A 16893-nucleotide genomic window follows, 5' to 3' on the forward strand; every position below is an offset into this window, starting at 1 on the left:
CTAGGGTGGGAAACTCTTCCGGCTCCCTAAGGAGCTTAACTGGGAAAATGTGGAAACTGGAACCGGTTTCTGGGGACCTGGGAATTGAAGAAGACACATACAAGGGAATAAGCCTGGGGACGGTGGTGACACTTTCCCTGTGTCTGACTGAGGAGTTCTAGGGCCGTGCTGCTTCAAGGGGAACTCTTGGCTCACCTTGGTGTCTTTGCGAAGGGGAAAGCAGATCGGTTTGCACCACAAGCAGCCCTGCTAGAACCCTGATGCAGGGCTCTCAAGATGCAGTTTCCCTGTGTCTGCATATGGTCTGCCCTGTCAGGTTGGAGTTGAGAATGAGGAGCCAGAGGCAGTTGGAAGAGGAAAAGGAGGGTAGTGCTGACTCTCAGAGTCTGAGAGCCCAGGTGGGTGGGCGGAGCTCTTACTTGTATCCGGTTCTATCTATGCACCAAGGATATTGAAAGAGAGCATCAGGATTGGTCCTTGCCCTATCTCATTGCTGGTGTGTGTGGGGGTGTTACTTTCACCCCTATTTTGCAGACAAGAAAGTCAAGTTTCAGAGAAGCCAGGTAATTTACATGAGGCCACAGAGCCAGTAAGAGGTGAAGGTGGGCTTTGTAGCCAATTAAGACTTAAGACTTCAAATCCATATTCTTCCCACTGTATGATGCCGCTAGATTATTTTTTGAACAATGTTTCCCTCCGTCTTTTCCATTTTCTCTAGTATGCTTTAACCAGGCGTGTCTGAAGATGCAGTTTCCCTGTGTCTGCATATGGTCTGCCCTGTCATGTTGGAGTGGAGGAGGAGGAGCCGGAAGCTCAGTGTGGCAGGTGGGTCCTTTCATGTCACACAGCAAAGGCACCAGGGAGCTAGGGGAGGTTGTATACTTCCTACCATTATCTTGAGTCCCAGGTGGGCTCCTCAGGTATCCACTGATCTTCCCGCCCGCCCTCCAGACTTAACCTTAAAATCCTAAATACAAAGTTTGTCTTCTTAAGAAGCACAGAATCTTCCCTTTGTTTCCGACTTTTGATAAAGCCAGCAGCCAAAAATCCCCTTTCCTGCAGCCTTTCCTTCTGAGAAGGGTGGTTGGCCATGTCACTTTTTTTTTTTTTAAACTGGAGCTCCCACAAAGAATGCTGCATATAATACCAAACACATGTGCTCGTTGCTTGAGCACCCCACCTCATGCCCTTCCCAGCACAGCTAGGAGTGCCTTTTGCAGGATCCTTGAGCAGAGGTGGGAGCCGTGCACCCTGAGAGAGGCCCCTAGGGACCACCATCTCCTATGGGTAGAGCTGGACCCTGAGATTCTCTACAATTTTCTTACTTCTTTCTCCTAAACCTTTGCCAACCTTCATTTTTATCCTTGCAAAGACTGGAGCCCATATTCAAACTCAGATGGGTTTGAAGTGAGCCCTGAAACACACTCAGCATGTACTCCACTTTCCAGTGGAGTAAGTTAAAGAGATGATGGATAATTGATAAACCATCTTGTCTCCCAACTCTATGCAACAGGTACAGTATAATCTGTGTTGGAGTAAAGAATACATAAATATCCCATGTTGGGAGGCTCTCACACTGGGTGTGTTTCTGGAGAATTCTGGAGCTAAGGGAAACATTTTGCCACCCATCTTTTCTATTCTAAGGACATGGGCTTGTCTGGCCCTGTAGTCCTTGAACTTGTAGGTGCATTAGCATTACCTAGTAGGCTTGTCCAAGCACAGACAGCTGATTATTCTCTGGGTATCTGATCCCAGTGGCCCAGGCATGAGAGAACCTTAGCATTGGATGCCTAGTAGCAATAAAGAAATAATGTAGTATTGGCACTCGCATTTGTTGAACATCTGTTAGGAGTTGCGTTCATAGTAAAACAGAGACGGTAGGGTGGACTTATGATAGGTTGTAGGGAGTATGTGAAGTCCTGAGTGAATGCATATTGTTGACATGGACATGGCCATGCTTCATCCCCATAGGAGTGTGAAAGCCCTTACCCAGTGAGGCTCAGAGAGATAGCAAAGCCTTCCTCAGGGTCTGAGTGTGAATGTTGATAGTGTGTGCTGAAAATGTTCACTGTAGCTTTCTCTTCCCAGATGTTCACGGCCTGAAGGCTAGTCCCCGACAGAGACCAGTCCTACTGAGGTGAGCTAGATCTGCCTCCTGGACTCAGCGGTATACTAGAATCTCTGCATGCTCAGCTTTTTGTAATAGACTTGCCTCTCTGTTCAACTGTATATAATAAACCAACCGAGCTTCCAGGGTACTGTGGCTTCTGTAGCAGACAGCTCAGTCCACTTGACAAGTGTGTCTGTGTTTGTCTTTTTTTTTTATTCCCTTGTCACCCCTAGTCAGGATTCCAGGACCCAAGCCATGCAAGCAGCAGCAGTAGGTCTTCCTACTCCTGCCCTGGGTAGCTCTCTGCTGGGGTGATGTGTAGAACTCTAAAACGTGAAAGAGAAGCCATGACTTTATGCATTTTATTGCGAGGGAGAGAAAGGCATAGACCAACAAATCTCATCCATGGTTTGAGCTGGCTATTGGGGAAGGGAGAGTCACAGGCCACAGAACTCACAGCAATGAACTGAACCCAAATGGGGTTGGAGGCTGAGGTCAAAGGAGTAGTAATAAAGCTGAGGCCTGAAGGAGCAAGACAAAGGAAGATGAACCTCAGCATGACACATTTGAGGAACTGAAATCATCATGGCAGAGTGCACCACCCAGGTGGCCTTGACTCCTGCATGAGAGTGAGGCCAGGTTTCAAATAGGTGGGGGTGGGGGGTGGGGGGGGTGGAATGGGGGGGTGGAATGGGGGGGTGGAATGGGGGGGTGGGGGGTAGGCAGAGGTTTCTCCGTGAGAGTGATGGCACAGGGGAAGTGGGAGACCAGATAGTCCTTTCTAAGTGAGGTGAGAGAGTCACAGAACATGAAACTGTAGATGAGATTGGCCATCCCACACGTGATACAGTCTGAAGACATCTCCAGGGTATGAGCTCACTATGGACTAGTGTCCTCAAGAGGGTCCTCTGGGAAACATTCAAGATGGGGGGTGAAAGTTAAAAAGCTGTAGGTGAAGGGCAACCCAATGGCAGGCATAGAGAAGGCACTGAACAAGAAGCATGGGGCCCAGCAGCCTGACCTGGCAGAACTGTGCACACAGTGACATGTGACCCTTCTCAAACCCCTGTGAGCTCCAACACATCCTCAGCACTCAGCAGATTAGGGCCATTTTTCCATTTTCCAGAATAGGAAACCAGCACAGACCGTCATGGGAATCATAGGAGACAGGCCACAGAGCCGCATGGTGTGGCCGTCTGTCTTCTCCTGTCTTAAAAGCTCCCAGGACCACCTGTTTCTTCCACCTTCTACTTAGCATCTAAAAACACTGTGGACATAGGAACCACTCTTGCCCTTCTTGTACAGCCACTTGCTGTGTTAGAAATATTTGCACACTCATCTTGCCGAGTCCTTGCACTGATGGCCAGGGATGCAGAGAGATGGGATGCTGGAGAGAAATGAGATGAAGGACCTGGTTGCAGTTCCCATCATGAGATAGTGGATCTGGGACCTCAGCCTGATCTGTTTGATTTCAAATGTGAAAAGTAAACAATATCAATGGGCAGAAAATGTTTAGAAACCTGATTCTCTGCCCGAGGGTCAGTGTTCTATGGGAAGGATTTCCAGAACATGATATATACTTCTCTGGATTCCTACCTACTTACGTGCTGTCGTCTTTCTGAGTGCAGCTGGCTCCTCTGTTCATCTTTAAGCATCTTGACAGTGTTGCTGAGAACTCTTGCCTGGGTTGGTCTCTATATCCCATTCATTTGTATCCATCCCTTTACAGAATTGAACAGTTTTCCTTTTGTTTTTTTTTCCCTTTGAGACAGGGTCTCACAATGTTGCCTTGGCTGGCCTAAAGTTTGCTATGTAAACCAGGCTGGACTTGAACTCACGAGGATCTGCTTACCTCTTCCTCCCCTGGAATGCTGGTATTAAAGATATACACCGTTATGCTCAGCCAACATAGTTTTTCCTAAAAGACAGCTTCCTGTGCATTTTGAAAAATCACTGTGAATGTGAAGAAACAGTTCTTCAGTGGATCTCTGACTGCTCAGTGCCAGGCACTGTACAGCACATATGAGGTTCCGTGGTCAATTGTTGTTGGATGTATGAATGAGCACATATGAAATGAGTCTTGTGTTCAGGTGCATTTCCCCACAGTTGGCCGGGGAGTCCCACCCTCAGTACTCGCCCTGAGGATGGTGAGTGAAGTGCGGTCCCATCACCAGCCAGCCAGCAGCCAGCCTGAGAGCACACCACTGTGCCCTGTCCAATGAGGCTGCAGTTACTCCAGGTCTTTTGTACAGAGTTTACATTGTTCTCTCTAGATCTGTCCGGAACTGTGGCAGGTTGCTAGCTGCAACTGATGATCCCTTTTCCCTTCTTGCAGCTACAAGCATCCTAACTGAAATAGAATCCAACCTCACATTAGGTTAGGAAAACAACTGCCTAAGGTCATACCACAGGTATAACTGTAGCAAGGTAGACTCCCATTTCCCAATCTTCTCTCATAATGAAAAACACGTATTTTTTTTCCTTCTATAACAGATGGATTCATCTGGAGAATAAAGTGAAATTCAGCATATAATCGGAATAAATGGAGGCAGCCCTGTGAGGTTCAGAATGCACACTTCTGCCCCTGTGACTTAGTTCCAGTCTACTGGTTCATTTTGTTTGTGTATCTATCCATTCACTGATTCATTCACGCATGCAACAAACAGGCCTAGTATTGGGCCATTGGAATACATATAGAGAGTTCCTGCCTACAAGCTGTCCGCATTTTTAGTGGGGCCACAGGTACTGCGCAGATGTGAAGACATTGAGATAAAATGGCAACTACAGGAGTAAGCATCGGGTACCCCGGGAGGAGGGGACCTCTCTCTAATGCTCCATACACAGGCAGCTGTGTCATTGGTTTTTGTGTGTCAAGTGCTGGGCCGTAGTATTTACATTTGTCAACCAACACACTTCCCACCTTTCCAACCCCAAGAAGGTGTAGTCATTTCCAGTTTACAGCTGAGCAAACAGGCTAAGAGATGAAAGGGGACTTTCCCAAGGGCAGAGGGTCATGGATGCTGGAATCGGGGCTTGACTCTAGGGCTTGGGTCCTTGAACCTACCCTGCATGCATGCTGGAAATTGTGTCTTTTGTTAGTAAGGTGATACTTTAGCTGCGTTTTGAAAAATTAGGCAACTTAGTAAACAGCTTGCAACAAGCACCGTGGTGGTTGGAATCACCGAGAGTGAGATTGTAATTTGGAGGCTGGGAAAAGGCATTTCAGGTGCAAGAGAAGAGCCGGGGCAGAGACAGAGAAGCTCACAACAGCAGAATATGTCTAAGAACAAAGGAAGCGGGGTTGGGGTGGGGGGGTGGGGGGGTGGCTCTTCCTCACCAGTCTTAATGCAGAAGTCACAGAGTGTCTCCCTCTCCTTTTATAGTTACTCTCCTTGTGGCTGGGACAAAATACCTCAAAGAACAGTCTAAGGAGGTGAGTTTATTTCAGCTCATGGCTTCAGAGGGATTTGCATTCATCATGGCGGGGAAAGCATGGTGGAGTTCATGGCAACAGAGCCATGTGTTGGAGGCTCCTCACCGAGCACAGACTAGCAGATGAAGTGCTTAAGGTGGAACTAGAGGCGGGTATGACCTCACAGGCCCACCCCTAGCGACCTACTCTGCCATTCTGGCTCTACCTCCTCTAGTCTCCATGGCCTTCAAAATAGGCATGCAAGCTAAGGATCAAACTTCCGAAATATGAGGCTGTGGGGGACAGCTTAGATTCAAACCATGGTATCTCATAATCTATCTCCTAGAACCATGAACTGTATTAATATCTATTCTTTATAAACTAAACTGCTTGCATCATTCTGTTGAAAGAACAGAAAACAGACTAAAATATGAGTTGGGGTTGGGGGTTGGGGACTAGGGGAGATCTGCCTAGTGCTTGATTGAGTAGAATCAGCCTGCTATTGGGGGCGGTTCTATTTCATTCCTTCCCTTTCCAATCTTTATTCTCACCTCCTGCACACACTCATTGAACACCCACCCTGGGAGCTTGGAAGCCTGGGATACGCACGGCAGCAGCAGAACTGGTCTCTGCCCAACAGATGTCTAAGGTGGAAGAGAGGAGATGGGACACACTGGCGGACTTCCTAGTCAATCATCACGGTGGGCACACCAGCTACAAAGTGATCTAGGGCTGATAGGCATCTCTAGGAACACTGGGGTGACCAAGTGTGGAAGAACAAACATAGATAGTAGCAGCCACTGTTTCTGAGAAGCCACAGTTGAGTTATTGAGAGGAAGTTGTGAGGTGACGTTAACACAAAAGATCAAGGCACTGTGGACCACCCAGAAAGGAGAAAACACCATGGGCTTGACCTGACATTTGAGCCTGGCCTTCATCCTAGTCAACATAGTCACATTTGTGCATCATATGCATGGTCATTGAGGACATACCTCTTAATATATATAAACATATATATAGAATGCTGCATAACTGTGTGTGAACCATATAAGGTGAGGCCCAGAGAGATGAAATGACTTACCTAAGGTCATATAGCCAACACAGTTTGGGAACAGCCCAGCGTTTAAGGCCCAAGTTCTTTCCAAGAGAGCTCAATGTCCCTACAAATAGCACAAAGCATGAGGGAGAGACAAATTCCATGCACCTGTGTACCATCTACTCTTAGCTCCTTCGTTGGACTAAGGCCTGGAAAGCTCCACCTTCTGCTGTATCCGTTCAGTCTTGTGGGTGATCTCTGGGCTCTGGAATAATCCACTAGGAAGATTTAGTTACATGGGTTGCCTGGCCTCTCTGTAGGAGGACTGATTAATCCTCCCAACTGTCAGTTCCATCTTAGCCTCACTGATCAGAGTCGGACTCTGAGCCCCACTCAGGGGTCCTTGAAATGTGAATGGCAGCAATCACCCAGAAGCTTTTTCTGCAGATGTCTTGATGTTCGGGGCTTAGATAGGAAGTGGGACAAAGCTCCTGGCCTCAGGCACCGAGGCATGCAAAAGGAGGTGGGGAGTTTGAAACCCTTGCAAGAAAAGGGAAGCAAAGGGCATGGGCATTGACTGGGTGTGCACAGTGCTGAGGGCTTGTTGTACATCTGAGAGGAAACATTACCCTAAGGATCCGAAGGCCTTGCAGCAAGCTGTGGTGCCGACACTACAGATCAGTCACCTCTCTATCATTGCTCTCGCTGGAATACCAATCTCTTTCAAACGACACTGAGGTTGGGTGGGGGCATCCTGCTCAGCCCCCCTACAATCCTATTACTTCTGGTTTACACACAGAAAGGAAGTTGCTCAGAGGTCAAGCAAGGTCACAGAGTTAGTCAGTAGTTCAATAGAACTTAAATTTAGGTCTTGGGCTCCAGGGAAGTTGTGTGGCGGGGGATACTTCTAAAGCCACTGAACCCCTAAGAGGAAGCTGGAGTTGATGGGGGTAGGTACAAGCTTGACATGTGGTGAAGTTTATTGCTTGTGTGGCAGGGAGCAGAGGGGCTCTTTTCTCCATCCGGGGATCTGAAAGCAGCCCTCTCAGAGATGCTTACCGCTCTCACTCCTTCCCCAGGAGCCAGGCCATTGCCGGCATGGGAGGGCAGAGGCCATCCCTCAGAGAAAGACCTCTTTCTCTCAGGAAGCTGAGCTTGCAGAGCTGTGGCCTCCCTGGCCCTCCCCATGGGCAGGATGACACCGAGAAATCAATGGCCTCACAGCCAGGGAGCCACTTCTGCGTAGCTCTATTTGGAATAGTTGTGAATTCTCCCAATACCTCTGATTGAGTCCATTGCTGTTTCAGCAGAAACTGGATATAGAAAGTGTTTTGTCTTTCAAAGAAACTGTGATTATCTCCCCCAGGATTTTATGCTCTGGAGAGTGGGTTCCTTCTAACGCTCGCAGGCTTCAGCAATGGACACATCCAGGATCTAAATTATTTTGTAGAATGCTGAGTCTGTGAAGCTAGGGGAAGGTTAAGTCACCAGGGAAGTGGGAGAAGGGTGTCTCTTTAAAAGGGAATGACATCAGCCTCCTGAGCACGGGGCTGCCTTTGCCAAGGGCCCTAGCACATGCGCTGAGCCTTCAGACCTCTCTGGATCACTGGCTACAGAGTCCTTCGTTCCGGACTAATCCTGGCACTTGCTAGCTGTGTGACATTGGTCAGGCGCTTAAGTTTGACCTTCTTAGCAGTCAGTCCAGTTCGCTCCCCAAACTGAGGTAGGAAAGTTCCTGGTGAAGCCTGTCCCTGTACTGGGTGAAGTGACATCAACCCATCCAAAACACGACATTGGCTAATAAAGCACCTGCTTCATCAGAGCAGTAGCGGTGTTGGGGTGTGTGTGCATGTGTGCGTGTGTGCGTGTGCGTGTGCGTGTGCGTGTGCGTGTGTGTGTGTGTGTGTGTGTGTGTGTCCTGGTGGTGACAGAGGTGGTGGTTGGGGGAGAATGGTGGTGGTGTGATGACAGTGGTAACAGTAGTGGTGACGGAGGCACAATGACAGTGTTTGGCTGGTGGTAGGGCTGAATGTGTACTTCAGAGATGATGACATGATATTCACATCACAGCAAATACAGCTACGAGTCAAAGAGGTAGGCAAATGCTCTTGGGTATTCAGTCTCTGTCTTAGGCCACTGCTGACTACCTTTTTCTTTTCTTTGGGTTTTTTGAGACAAGGTTTCTCTGTGTGGCTTTGGGCCTGTCCTGGATCTCGCTCTGTAGACCAGGCTGGCCTCGAACTCACAGAGGTCCACCTGGCTCTGCCATTTGAATGCTGGGATTAAAGGCGTGCACCACCACCGCCCGGCTCAACTACCTTTTTCTTTTGGTGCCTTTTGCATGTTTAAAGATACTTAAGAGGAAAAAAAAAGTGGTAGACAACTTTCTTCTATAAAATGATGATAACATCCTGTCCCTAAGAGTAGTGATGCAGGGATTGTGTAAGAGAGCGTATTTAGAGCCACTCAAGGTTTGGTGACAAGCTATTAGGTCCATCCAAGGCATCACCCGTGGAAGAAGACATTGCTCACTACAATTAAACCTACTCTCTGGAAGTTGCTATTAAGACGGCCAGAAAGACTAGTCACAGGGCAGGAGAAAATATTTACAAAACACAGGCTGATAAAGGAGTTCTATCCAAAGTATACAGAGAACTGGCGAACTCAATGATAAGAAGACAATTTAATCTAAATAGACACCTTATCAAAGAGATATAAGAAAAGCAAACGCTTATGTGGATAGAGGAACAACATAATTTGTCATCAGGGAGTTACAAGTCATCATGACCACGAGGTGCCCCGCAACTGTCAGAAGCCACACCAACGTGGAACCAGAGTTCTCAGGCGCTGTTTATGAATGAAAGTTGTGCTTCTAACACTTAGCTAGGAAGAAAAGCATGGTAGTTTCTTACAAAACTATTTAAGTACACTCTCACCGCGGGTGTAGCAATGGCATTTACAGGTATGTCTCAACTGGTTGAAAACACACCCGGGCAAAACTGCACACTGGTGTTTGCAACATTTTACTTTCATACTTTAAGCCACGGGAAAACTTCCACAAAATGTCCTGCAATAAGCAAACAATGAGACCAACTGTGACTTGTGTGTACAATGAAATGTTATTTGCTGATTTTTAAAACCTAAGGAACTATCGAGCTATGAAAAGACAAAGCTAGGTTGCGGTAGGTGTTGCTAAGTAAAGGGATGTCATCTAAATGGCCACAGACCACACCACCCCATAGACGGGCTAATCTAGAAACAGGAACACTAACAGAGACGGTAAAAGAGTCAGCGGTTTCCTGGGCTCCAGAGGATTGGAGAGAAGATATTTTAGAGTAGCAAAATGATTGTGTATAGTTGTAAGTTTGTGTACATGATGGCATGCATTTATTAAACTAAGTAGTACAGAGCTGATCTTAAAGTATCACATTTTAAAAGTCATTCAAAAGACCCAAGACTTATTATACAATGTGACAAAGCAATATAATCCTTAATATTTTTTAAATTTGTTTATTTTGTGTGTATGAGAGTTTTGCCTGCACATGTCAAGTATTTACCTGGTGCCCCAGAGTTCAGAAGAGGGCATCAGATCCCCTGGAACTGGAGTTAGGCATGGATGCGAACTGCCTTGTATATGCTGGGAACCTACCCTGTCTCCTCTGGAAGAGCAGCCAGTGCTCTTAGCTGCTCAGTCATCTCTCCAGCACCCCTCACCCCCAACACAGTATTATTTAAGTGTATGTAAAAATCACAGTGAAGGGGCCAGAGGAAAACATTGCTGACTTAAGTGACTTTGTTGATGAATGAAGTCTATGAAATGAAAGGCAAACTGAATTGTGTTCAAGTACTTGTTATGGCTTCACTCTGGAATGTCCAGAACAGGCTCATGTCCTGAACGGCTGCTCTTCAGCTTGTGATGATATTTTGAGGAAGTGAGATCTGGCTGGCAGAGTTGGTTACTAGGAATCGGCCTTTGAGGGATACACCTGCCCCTCATTCTGGTCTGCTTTTCTGCCTCCTGGTCTACATCATGTGAGAGTTCTCACAGTCTTCCACAGACAGGGATTGAACTGCCTTTCCCTCTCTGGTGGATGGCTTCTGAAACTGAGCCAAAATAAATCCTCCAGACATTAAGTTGGTCCTGTCGGGTATTTAGTCAGAGCAATGAAAAAGGAACCGATACAGAGACTTGGCATCAGAGAAGTGTTCCGTTGCTGTGTTCAATCGTGGGAACTAGATGGTGGGAAAGTTTGGAGATACAGGCTAGGGAAACCCTAGAGGGTTACTAGCAGAAATAAATAGGCCATTCTGATGGGAGTTTGAGGACCAGAATGCTGATAGAAACATGGAGGATGTCAAGATAGCATAACATGTAGGCTGTGGCATGGTTGTTGCTCGTTACTTTTAGTCAGCTTTTCACTAAGAAAAGAGAGCCAAGAACAGAGCGGAGAAAACTGAACGTCATGTAGTTTGGTGAAGAAAGGAGCCTGAAAGTGGCTAAAGTCAGACAATGCAAGTGAGGATAAAATGACTGGAGTTGCTATGGAGATTAGTGTCATTAAAGAGAGTCCAAGTACTTCATACTAAGACAAAAGGAAGACTATATTGAAGGTGAGACCCTTCTCCCATCATAGGCTCTAGGGTATAACTATGCTAACTGAAGTGGTGCCCTGATGGGAAACGACTGCCTAGAAAATATTTTCCCATGTCCAGCCATCGAAATACCCAAAGGCTATGGCAATTCTGGCCCACAGGCACCAGGCGACATTGCATGCTGACAGTGGAATCTGAGGTTGTACCCTGAGTGCTGGTGTTACAGGCCTGTAGAATGCAAGAGACATGAGAAAAGTCATTGAAGCCAGGCAATGTACAGGGTCAGATTTTCTTCAGGGAATTCCTGAGTGTGTGATGTATAAAACTTAAAGCCTAAGTTGCACTGGAGACCCTAGGATGTACATATATGACAAAAAAAACCAATAATGAATATGTCAAATCAATGCGTAAAGGGTTGTCAATGGCCAAAGCTGGAGTAATTTGGACAACGAAATAGAGTAGCACTGAATTATAATACAAAATATGAAAATTACTCCTGTGTTTATATTGATGTAATTCAATAACAGACAGAATAAACCAATAAGGGAATGTATTCACATTCTTGCAACCAAATTCCAAGCGATTAGTAGGTCTTCTGTCCCCAAGGAGCTGGAATGTATTGTGGACTGTGCGTAGAGACGTTCCCCTGGAGACTATAGCATAGAAAGAAAGAAAGCATGGCATTTCAGTTAGAATACCTCATAATACTTCCTCAGCCAGGTGACCAAGGTCAGTGTGACAGTGATGAGACACGTGGACGGCATTTCCTTTTTCATTTTTTGTAGGCTTGACTTTTCATTTTTTTGTTTTGTTTTGTTTTTTTTTTTTGTTTGTTTGTTTTTTTGAGACAGGGTTTCTCTGTGTAGCTTTGTGCCTTTCCTGGGACTCACTTGGTAGCCCAGGCTGGCCTCGAACTCACAGAGATCTGCCTGGCTCTGCCTCCCGAGTGCTGGGATTAAAGGCGTGCGCCACCACCGCCCGGCCGACTTTTCATTTTTAAAGGCAGGGTCTCTATACAGCCCAGGTAGACACAAAACTGTATTCTTCTCCCTTACTCAGCCTTCTGAGTCCTGAGGATTTCACACATATGTCACCATATCTTTTTGTGTGGTGGTATTTTAAGACAAGTTTTTGCTGTGTAAGCAGGCTGACTGTGAGCTCATAAAGTATGTAGCACAGGCTGGCCTCCAACTCACTGTGGTCCTTCTTCCTGAGACTCTCAAGTGCTGGGATTGCAAATATGTACCACCATGCCTGACTCACAGTATGTACTCATATGGTTCAATCCATCCCCCATCCTCCCATCCTCCCATTCTCCCATCTTCCCATCCTCCCATCCCCCCATCTTCCCATCCTCTCATCCTCCCATCCCCTCATCCTTTCAGTCTTCTTCCTTTCCCTCCTCTTTTCAGTTTGAATTCAGGGCTTGTTCATGCTAAATCAGTGCTCTACCACTGAGATGTAGCATCGGCCTTCTGCCTGGCAGCATTCTTAACTCCTGAAATGCATAGAATGAGCATAAGAAATGGATTGAGTTTTCTTAACCTCATAACTAATTAATGTTCATAAGTGCTTTTCCTGCATGTATGTCCGTGCAACACGTGAGGATCTTACACCCATGGAGGCCAGAAGAGGGCACTGGATCCCCTGGTATTGGAGCTACAGTTGGTTGTGAGCCACCATGTGAGTGCTGGGAACCAAACGTGGGTCTTTTGCAACAAGCAACATGTGCTCTTAACTGTGGAGCCATCTTTCCAGATTCTGGAACCGAGTCTTTGGGTTGGGGGGCTGGGGGAAGAGAAAGGAACAGTAACATTGTTGAAAGAAGAGATCGCAGGGTACTGAAAGTCTAGTCAGATAGAAAGAATAAATTCTAGTGTTTACAACACCTTGTACTGGTAGGTTTCATTTAAAAAATACCAAAGAGAGGGATTTGTAAGCTTCAAATACAAAGAAATGGTACCTGTTCAAGGAGGAGATAGTAATTGCCTGGACTCAATCATTACATATGACATACACGTATCAAACAGGCACAGTCACATTGTATTCCACAAAAATGTACAGTTAGCACATATGGACGATAAAAGCAAAAAGAGGTATTGGGAGGACTTGGCCTCCAAAGGTTGTGAGAACTTTTGGCAGGTTTACTGAGATCTCTGGGGTCAGGACAAAGGGGTGGGTGGGGCTCCTTCTTACTGGATAACATTATTAGCATCATTCCTTGTCAGCCCCTTCCTGCCATGCTACCTACTCACACCCACTCAAACGCCCTGGTGGCTGCTCCAATCTGGGCCACTTCCTCAGGGAAACAGGATGTCTTCTACACGCTGGAGCCAGGTCCCCGGGGGCTTGGGGTGGGAAGAGACTGTCTGATGGGTGAACACTGAGCTAGGCACCAGAGAGGAAGCCACATTTCCGGGAGTCGAGGAAACTGCCATTTCCTTCTCCAGCAGGAAGTGGCCTTGGCTATTCTCAGCACCACGACTTTGGCCTGTGGCGCGATGGAAATCACAGCCTGGCGCTGGCTCTGGCTCCCCTCCTGTAGTTTAACAATCTACCAGTCAAAATAAACGGTCTCCTTAGGTCTCCGGGGCACGGTTAAGGTAATAATTGAGAGAACGAGGCCAGAGGCCTGCTGCCGCACAAAGGCACCGGGAATCTTTTAAAATGTCAGGCTAGTCTTGGCTGCCGGGGTCTCATTAAACTGCATAATTGAAGCATAGAGAAGACAAACAAACCTGGAGGGTCTGGGATGGCTTCTCAAATACCCAGTTGATTTGGACAGGGAAGCTGTTGGTACTATAAAAATATGCAGGTGAGCCATGGGGAAACTGCGTGGTTCAGAAAGGTGGGAACTGAATAAGGGGTCAAGGCACCCAAGGTCAGATATGGACTCCACCAGACAGCTGGCTTTGAAGAGCTTTCAACACCATCAACTCTGCTTTCCCCCAGTTGAAGAGACCTCCATTTACCTGGCAGACTTTCTAAGTCAGAAAAATGTCTTCCCTTCTTTTCTCTTCCTCGCAATCCACTGTTTCCAGAGCCTGGGGGATTCAATCCGCACTTCCCTACTCCAGCACCCATTTACAGTTTGGAAGTGGTCGCCCTGGAGACTGAACACGGAATGGCATATTTACATTCTGCTAACAGACAAGCAACCACAAACAAACACATTTGATCCTTTTGTTTTGATAGGGACAGTGGAGGAAAAAAAAAACCCAGAAAACTGGTTGTGGAAGAGGGGAATGAGTCTGTATGAGAGGGGGAAGCCTGCTGAGATTGCATTTAAATGTTCCTTTACTAAAGAGGGTACTGAGTCACCCAAAACATGGGCTGTATCTTGTGTGTGTGTGTGTGTGTGTGTGTGTGTGTGTGTGTGTGTGTGTACATGAATGAAGTGCCTACTGAGGTCAGAAGAGGATTTTGGATCGCCTGGAGTTGGAGTTGGAGTTGTCAAATTGGGTCTTCTGCAAGGGCAGTAGATGCTCTCTCCGGGCCCCATGGGATTCTTGGCAAAAGGTCCTGCTTTCATGGAGAGCTCATATTTTGGAGAGGGGCACAGAGAAAAAGAAATAAAATCATGAAAACTTTGCAGTGACTGGGGTCAGGTAGAAGAAAGGGCTGTGGGAGGAGCTGAAGGCCCCAATGAGTGAGCATATGGCCAGATAAGCAGAAGTGAAATGTTCTTTTGACCTACATGGGGATTCTCCCTGTTCACGGCACAAATCCCAGTGGCTTGGAGGCCCCCTCTGGTTATGTGGAAAATTCCAACTTCTTCTCCAGGCTTCTTACCTGGGAGGGCTCATTAAGCTCTGCACCTTGGGCCTTTCTGGCCACTGTCCTTCTTGGAGAGCCTGGGTGTCAGGCACTCTGTTGGACATAGACAACCTCATGTTTAGACCTGCTGGTCTTTCCCTGATGATAGTGTCTGTGAGGATAGGAAATTGCCTGCAGAAGGCTGTTGTCTAGCAAAACACAGATCATGCAGAAGTGGACCTGGCAGAAGATGCAGGGGGACCTCCGCCCCCACTCCCCTGACTGGGGAAACAGATAACATGCTAGAAGGAGATCTGGGTCACTTGTTCAAAACAAAAATTCAGAGTGCCTGCTGTGTGCTAGAGTGATGGTTAGCAGGGGCTAGCACCACCAGGGCCAATGAAAAGCCAGCCCTGGCCCTGAGCACTCACTGATCTTAGAGTTTAGTGGGTATTTAATAGCAAGGTAGGCGTCTGGATGCCATTGAGAGAGCTCCAGGAGGCGTTTGAGTCACCCAGGAGACCTGTGATGAGTTACAGCAAACTTAACCCACGCTGGCTTGTGCAGTAAAGAGAGTTTATGGGCTCCCTATAACCATGAGATTGAAAGGTGGGGAGGCTTCAGATGTGGTGCCCTTGGGGCTCCTGCCATGAGTCTTGGATCCTCTTGCTCTAACCCTCCTGAAGGCAGACACGTTCCATTCCTCATCCCAGTTTCCTTCCAGGTCACAGCACAGGTACCAGCAGGCACAGAAGCCATGATTGCTCACTCATATGATTGGGTGAGTGAGAAAGAACATCATCCCGACAACCTGAAAAGTCAAGCTGGGGCCCATCTGATGGCCTCTCCTCACACGAAACTCATCTCAGTGACCAAAAGCATGCAAAACCTGAATTCCAATTTCTGTAACAGAGCCAAGGACATGAACGGACTTTGTGAACTTGGCTCACCTCCAGAGCAAGGGTAGAGACAGACCTGAATGAATATCAGTGACAGGAAGCAGGAATAATGTCTGCTGTAAGTAAAAAATGGATGTGACTGGCCTTGCATATTTTAAGAAGATGCCCATAGAGAAAGATTAGATGACGCAGATATAGAGGACAAGGAATCTTTAGTTACTCAGGGAAAGGCAGTAGTGGCTGGGCCCCGGGGTGGGGTTAAGGGTCCTGGGGAACAAAACAAAGAGGGATGGGGATGGGAATCCATCCCTGACGCTGGTCCCTCATCAGCAGTGACAATCCTTCAACTTCTCTGTTGATGGTTTTCAAAACTGGTAATTGGTTGTAGAAATTCTTCATGCTCTGGATTAGAGAGGACCCATTAGATGTACCCTCAACGCAAGACATTGTTACTGTTCCTTGTGGCGTTCAAGCTCCTCCACCTCTTGGGGCCACATGGTGCTAAGTGGCAGATCTCTCCTCAGCTGACAGAGTACTCTTCCTGTCACAGGCAGAGCTCTCCAAAACCAGAAACCTGTCATTCTATAGCCAGTTTTGAAATCTGTGTGTTTTTTTGTTCCCAGGAAATTTTGTTTCTGGTCCCATCGGTCAATGTCTAGACTTTGAACAGTACAGGGGACAGTTTGTCGTATTTTCAGTTCACAAATATTGACGAAAGAATGAAGGTTAGCTCAATGAATTTGAATGACTAAGAAAAAAAACACACACACATTTGCTCAAAATTCCAGGAACTTTCTGTTGAACTGAGGTGTTTCCCACTCTGCAACTCTTCTTGCCAGAGTCCTGGACCCAGGAAAGCCCCCCTGCTTGTCACTGTCACGACAAAATGATGTCAACTGAGTCAGAGGGGCCAATTTTTCCCAAACAATAATGGTTTTGTACAACAGAAGGAGTCCTTCAGTCCCCAAGAGAGAAATAATTTCCTGACCCAAAGGGAGTCCATATTAAAGAGAGATGTCATAGAGGATGTGTGTGGGAGGGCCTGGAAGGGGAGGTTGTTCTAGGGCTGGGTTCTAGGGTTGTTCTA

At 47.0% G+C, this 16893-nt stretch overlaps 2 long non-coding RNA genes across 2 annotated transcripts; one reads left to right on the forward strand and one right to left on the reverse strand.

The window, feature by feature from the left end:
• Positions 1–11635: 11635 nt before the first annotated feature.
• LOC131905064 (uncharacterized) lies at positions 11636–14261 on the reverse strand. Its single transcript, XR_009377846.1, has 2 exons — positions 14124–14261; positions 11636–11804 (listed from the first exon to the last, which is right to left on the reverse strand). It is a non-coding gene; the product is annotated as an uncharacterized LOC131905064 (long non-coding RNA).
• Positions 12279–15945, forward strand: LOC131905063 (uncharacterized). Its single transcript, XR_009377845.1, has 2 exons — positions 12279–12415; positions 15621–15945. It is a non-coding gene; the product is annotated as an uncharacterized LOC131905063 (long non-coding RNA).
• Positions 15946–16893: the final 948 nt, after the last annotated feature.

Source organism: Peromyscus eremicus, chromosome 2 (assembly GCF_949786415.1).
Source record: "Peromyscus eremicus chromosome 2, PerEre_H2_v1, whole genome shotgun sequence".
Taxonomy (NCBI): domain Eukaryota; kingdom Metazoa; phylum Chordata; class Mammalia; order Rodentia; family Cricetidae; genus Peromyscus; species Peromyscus eremicus.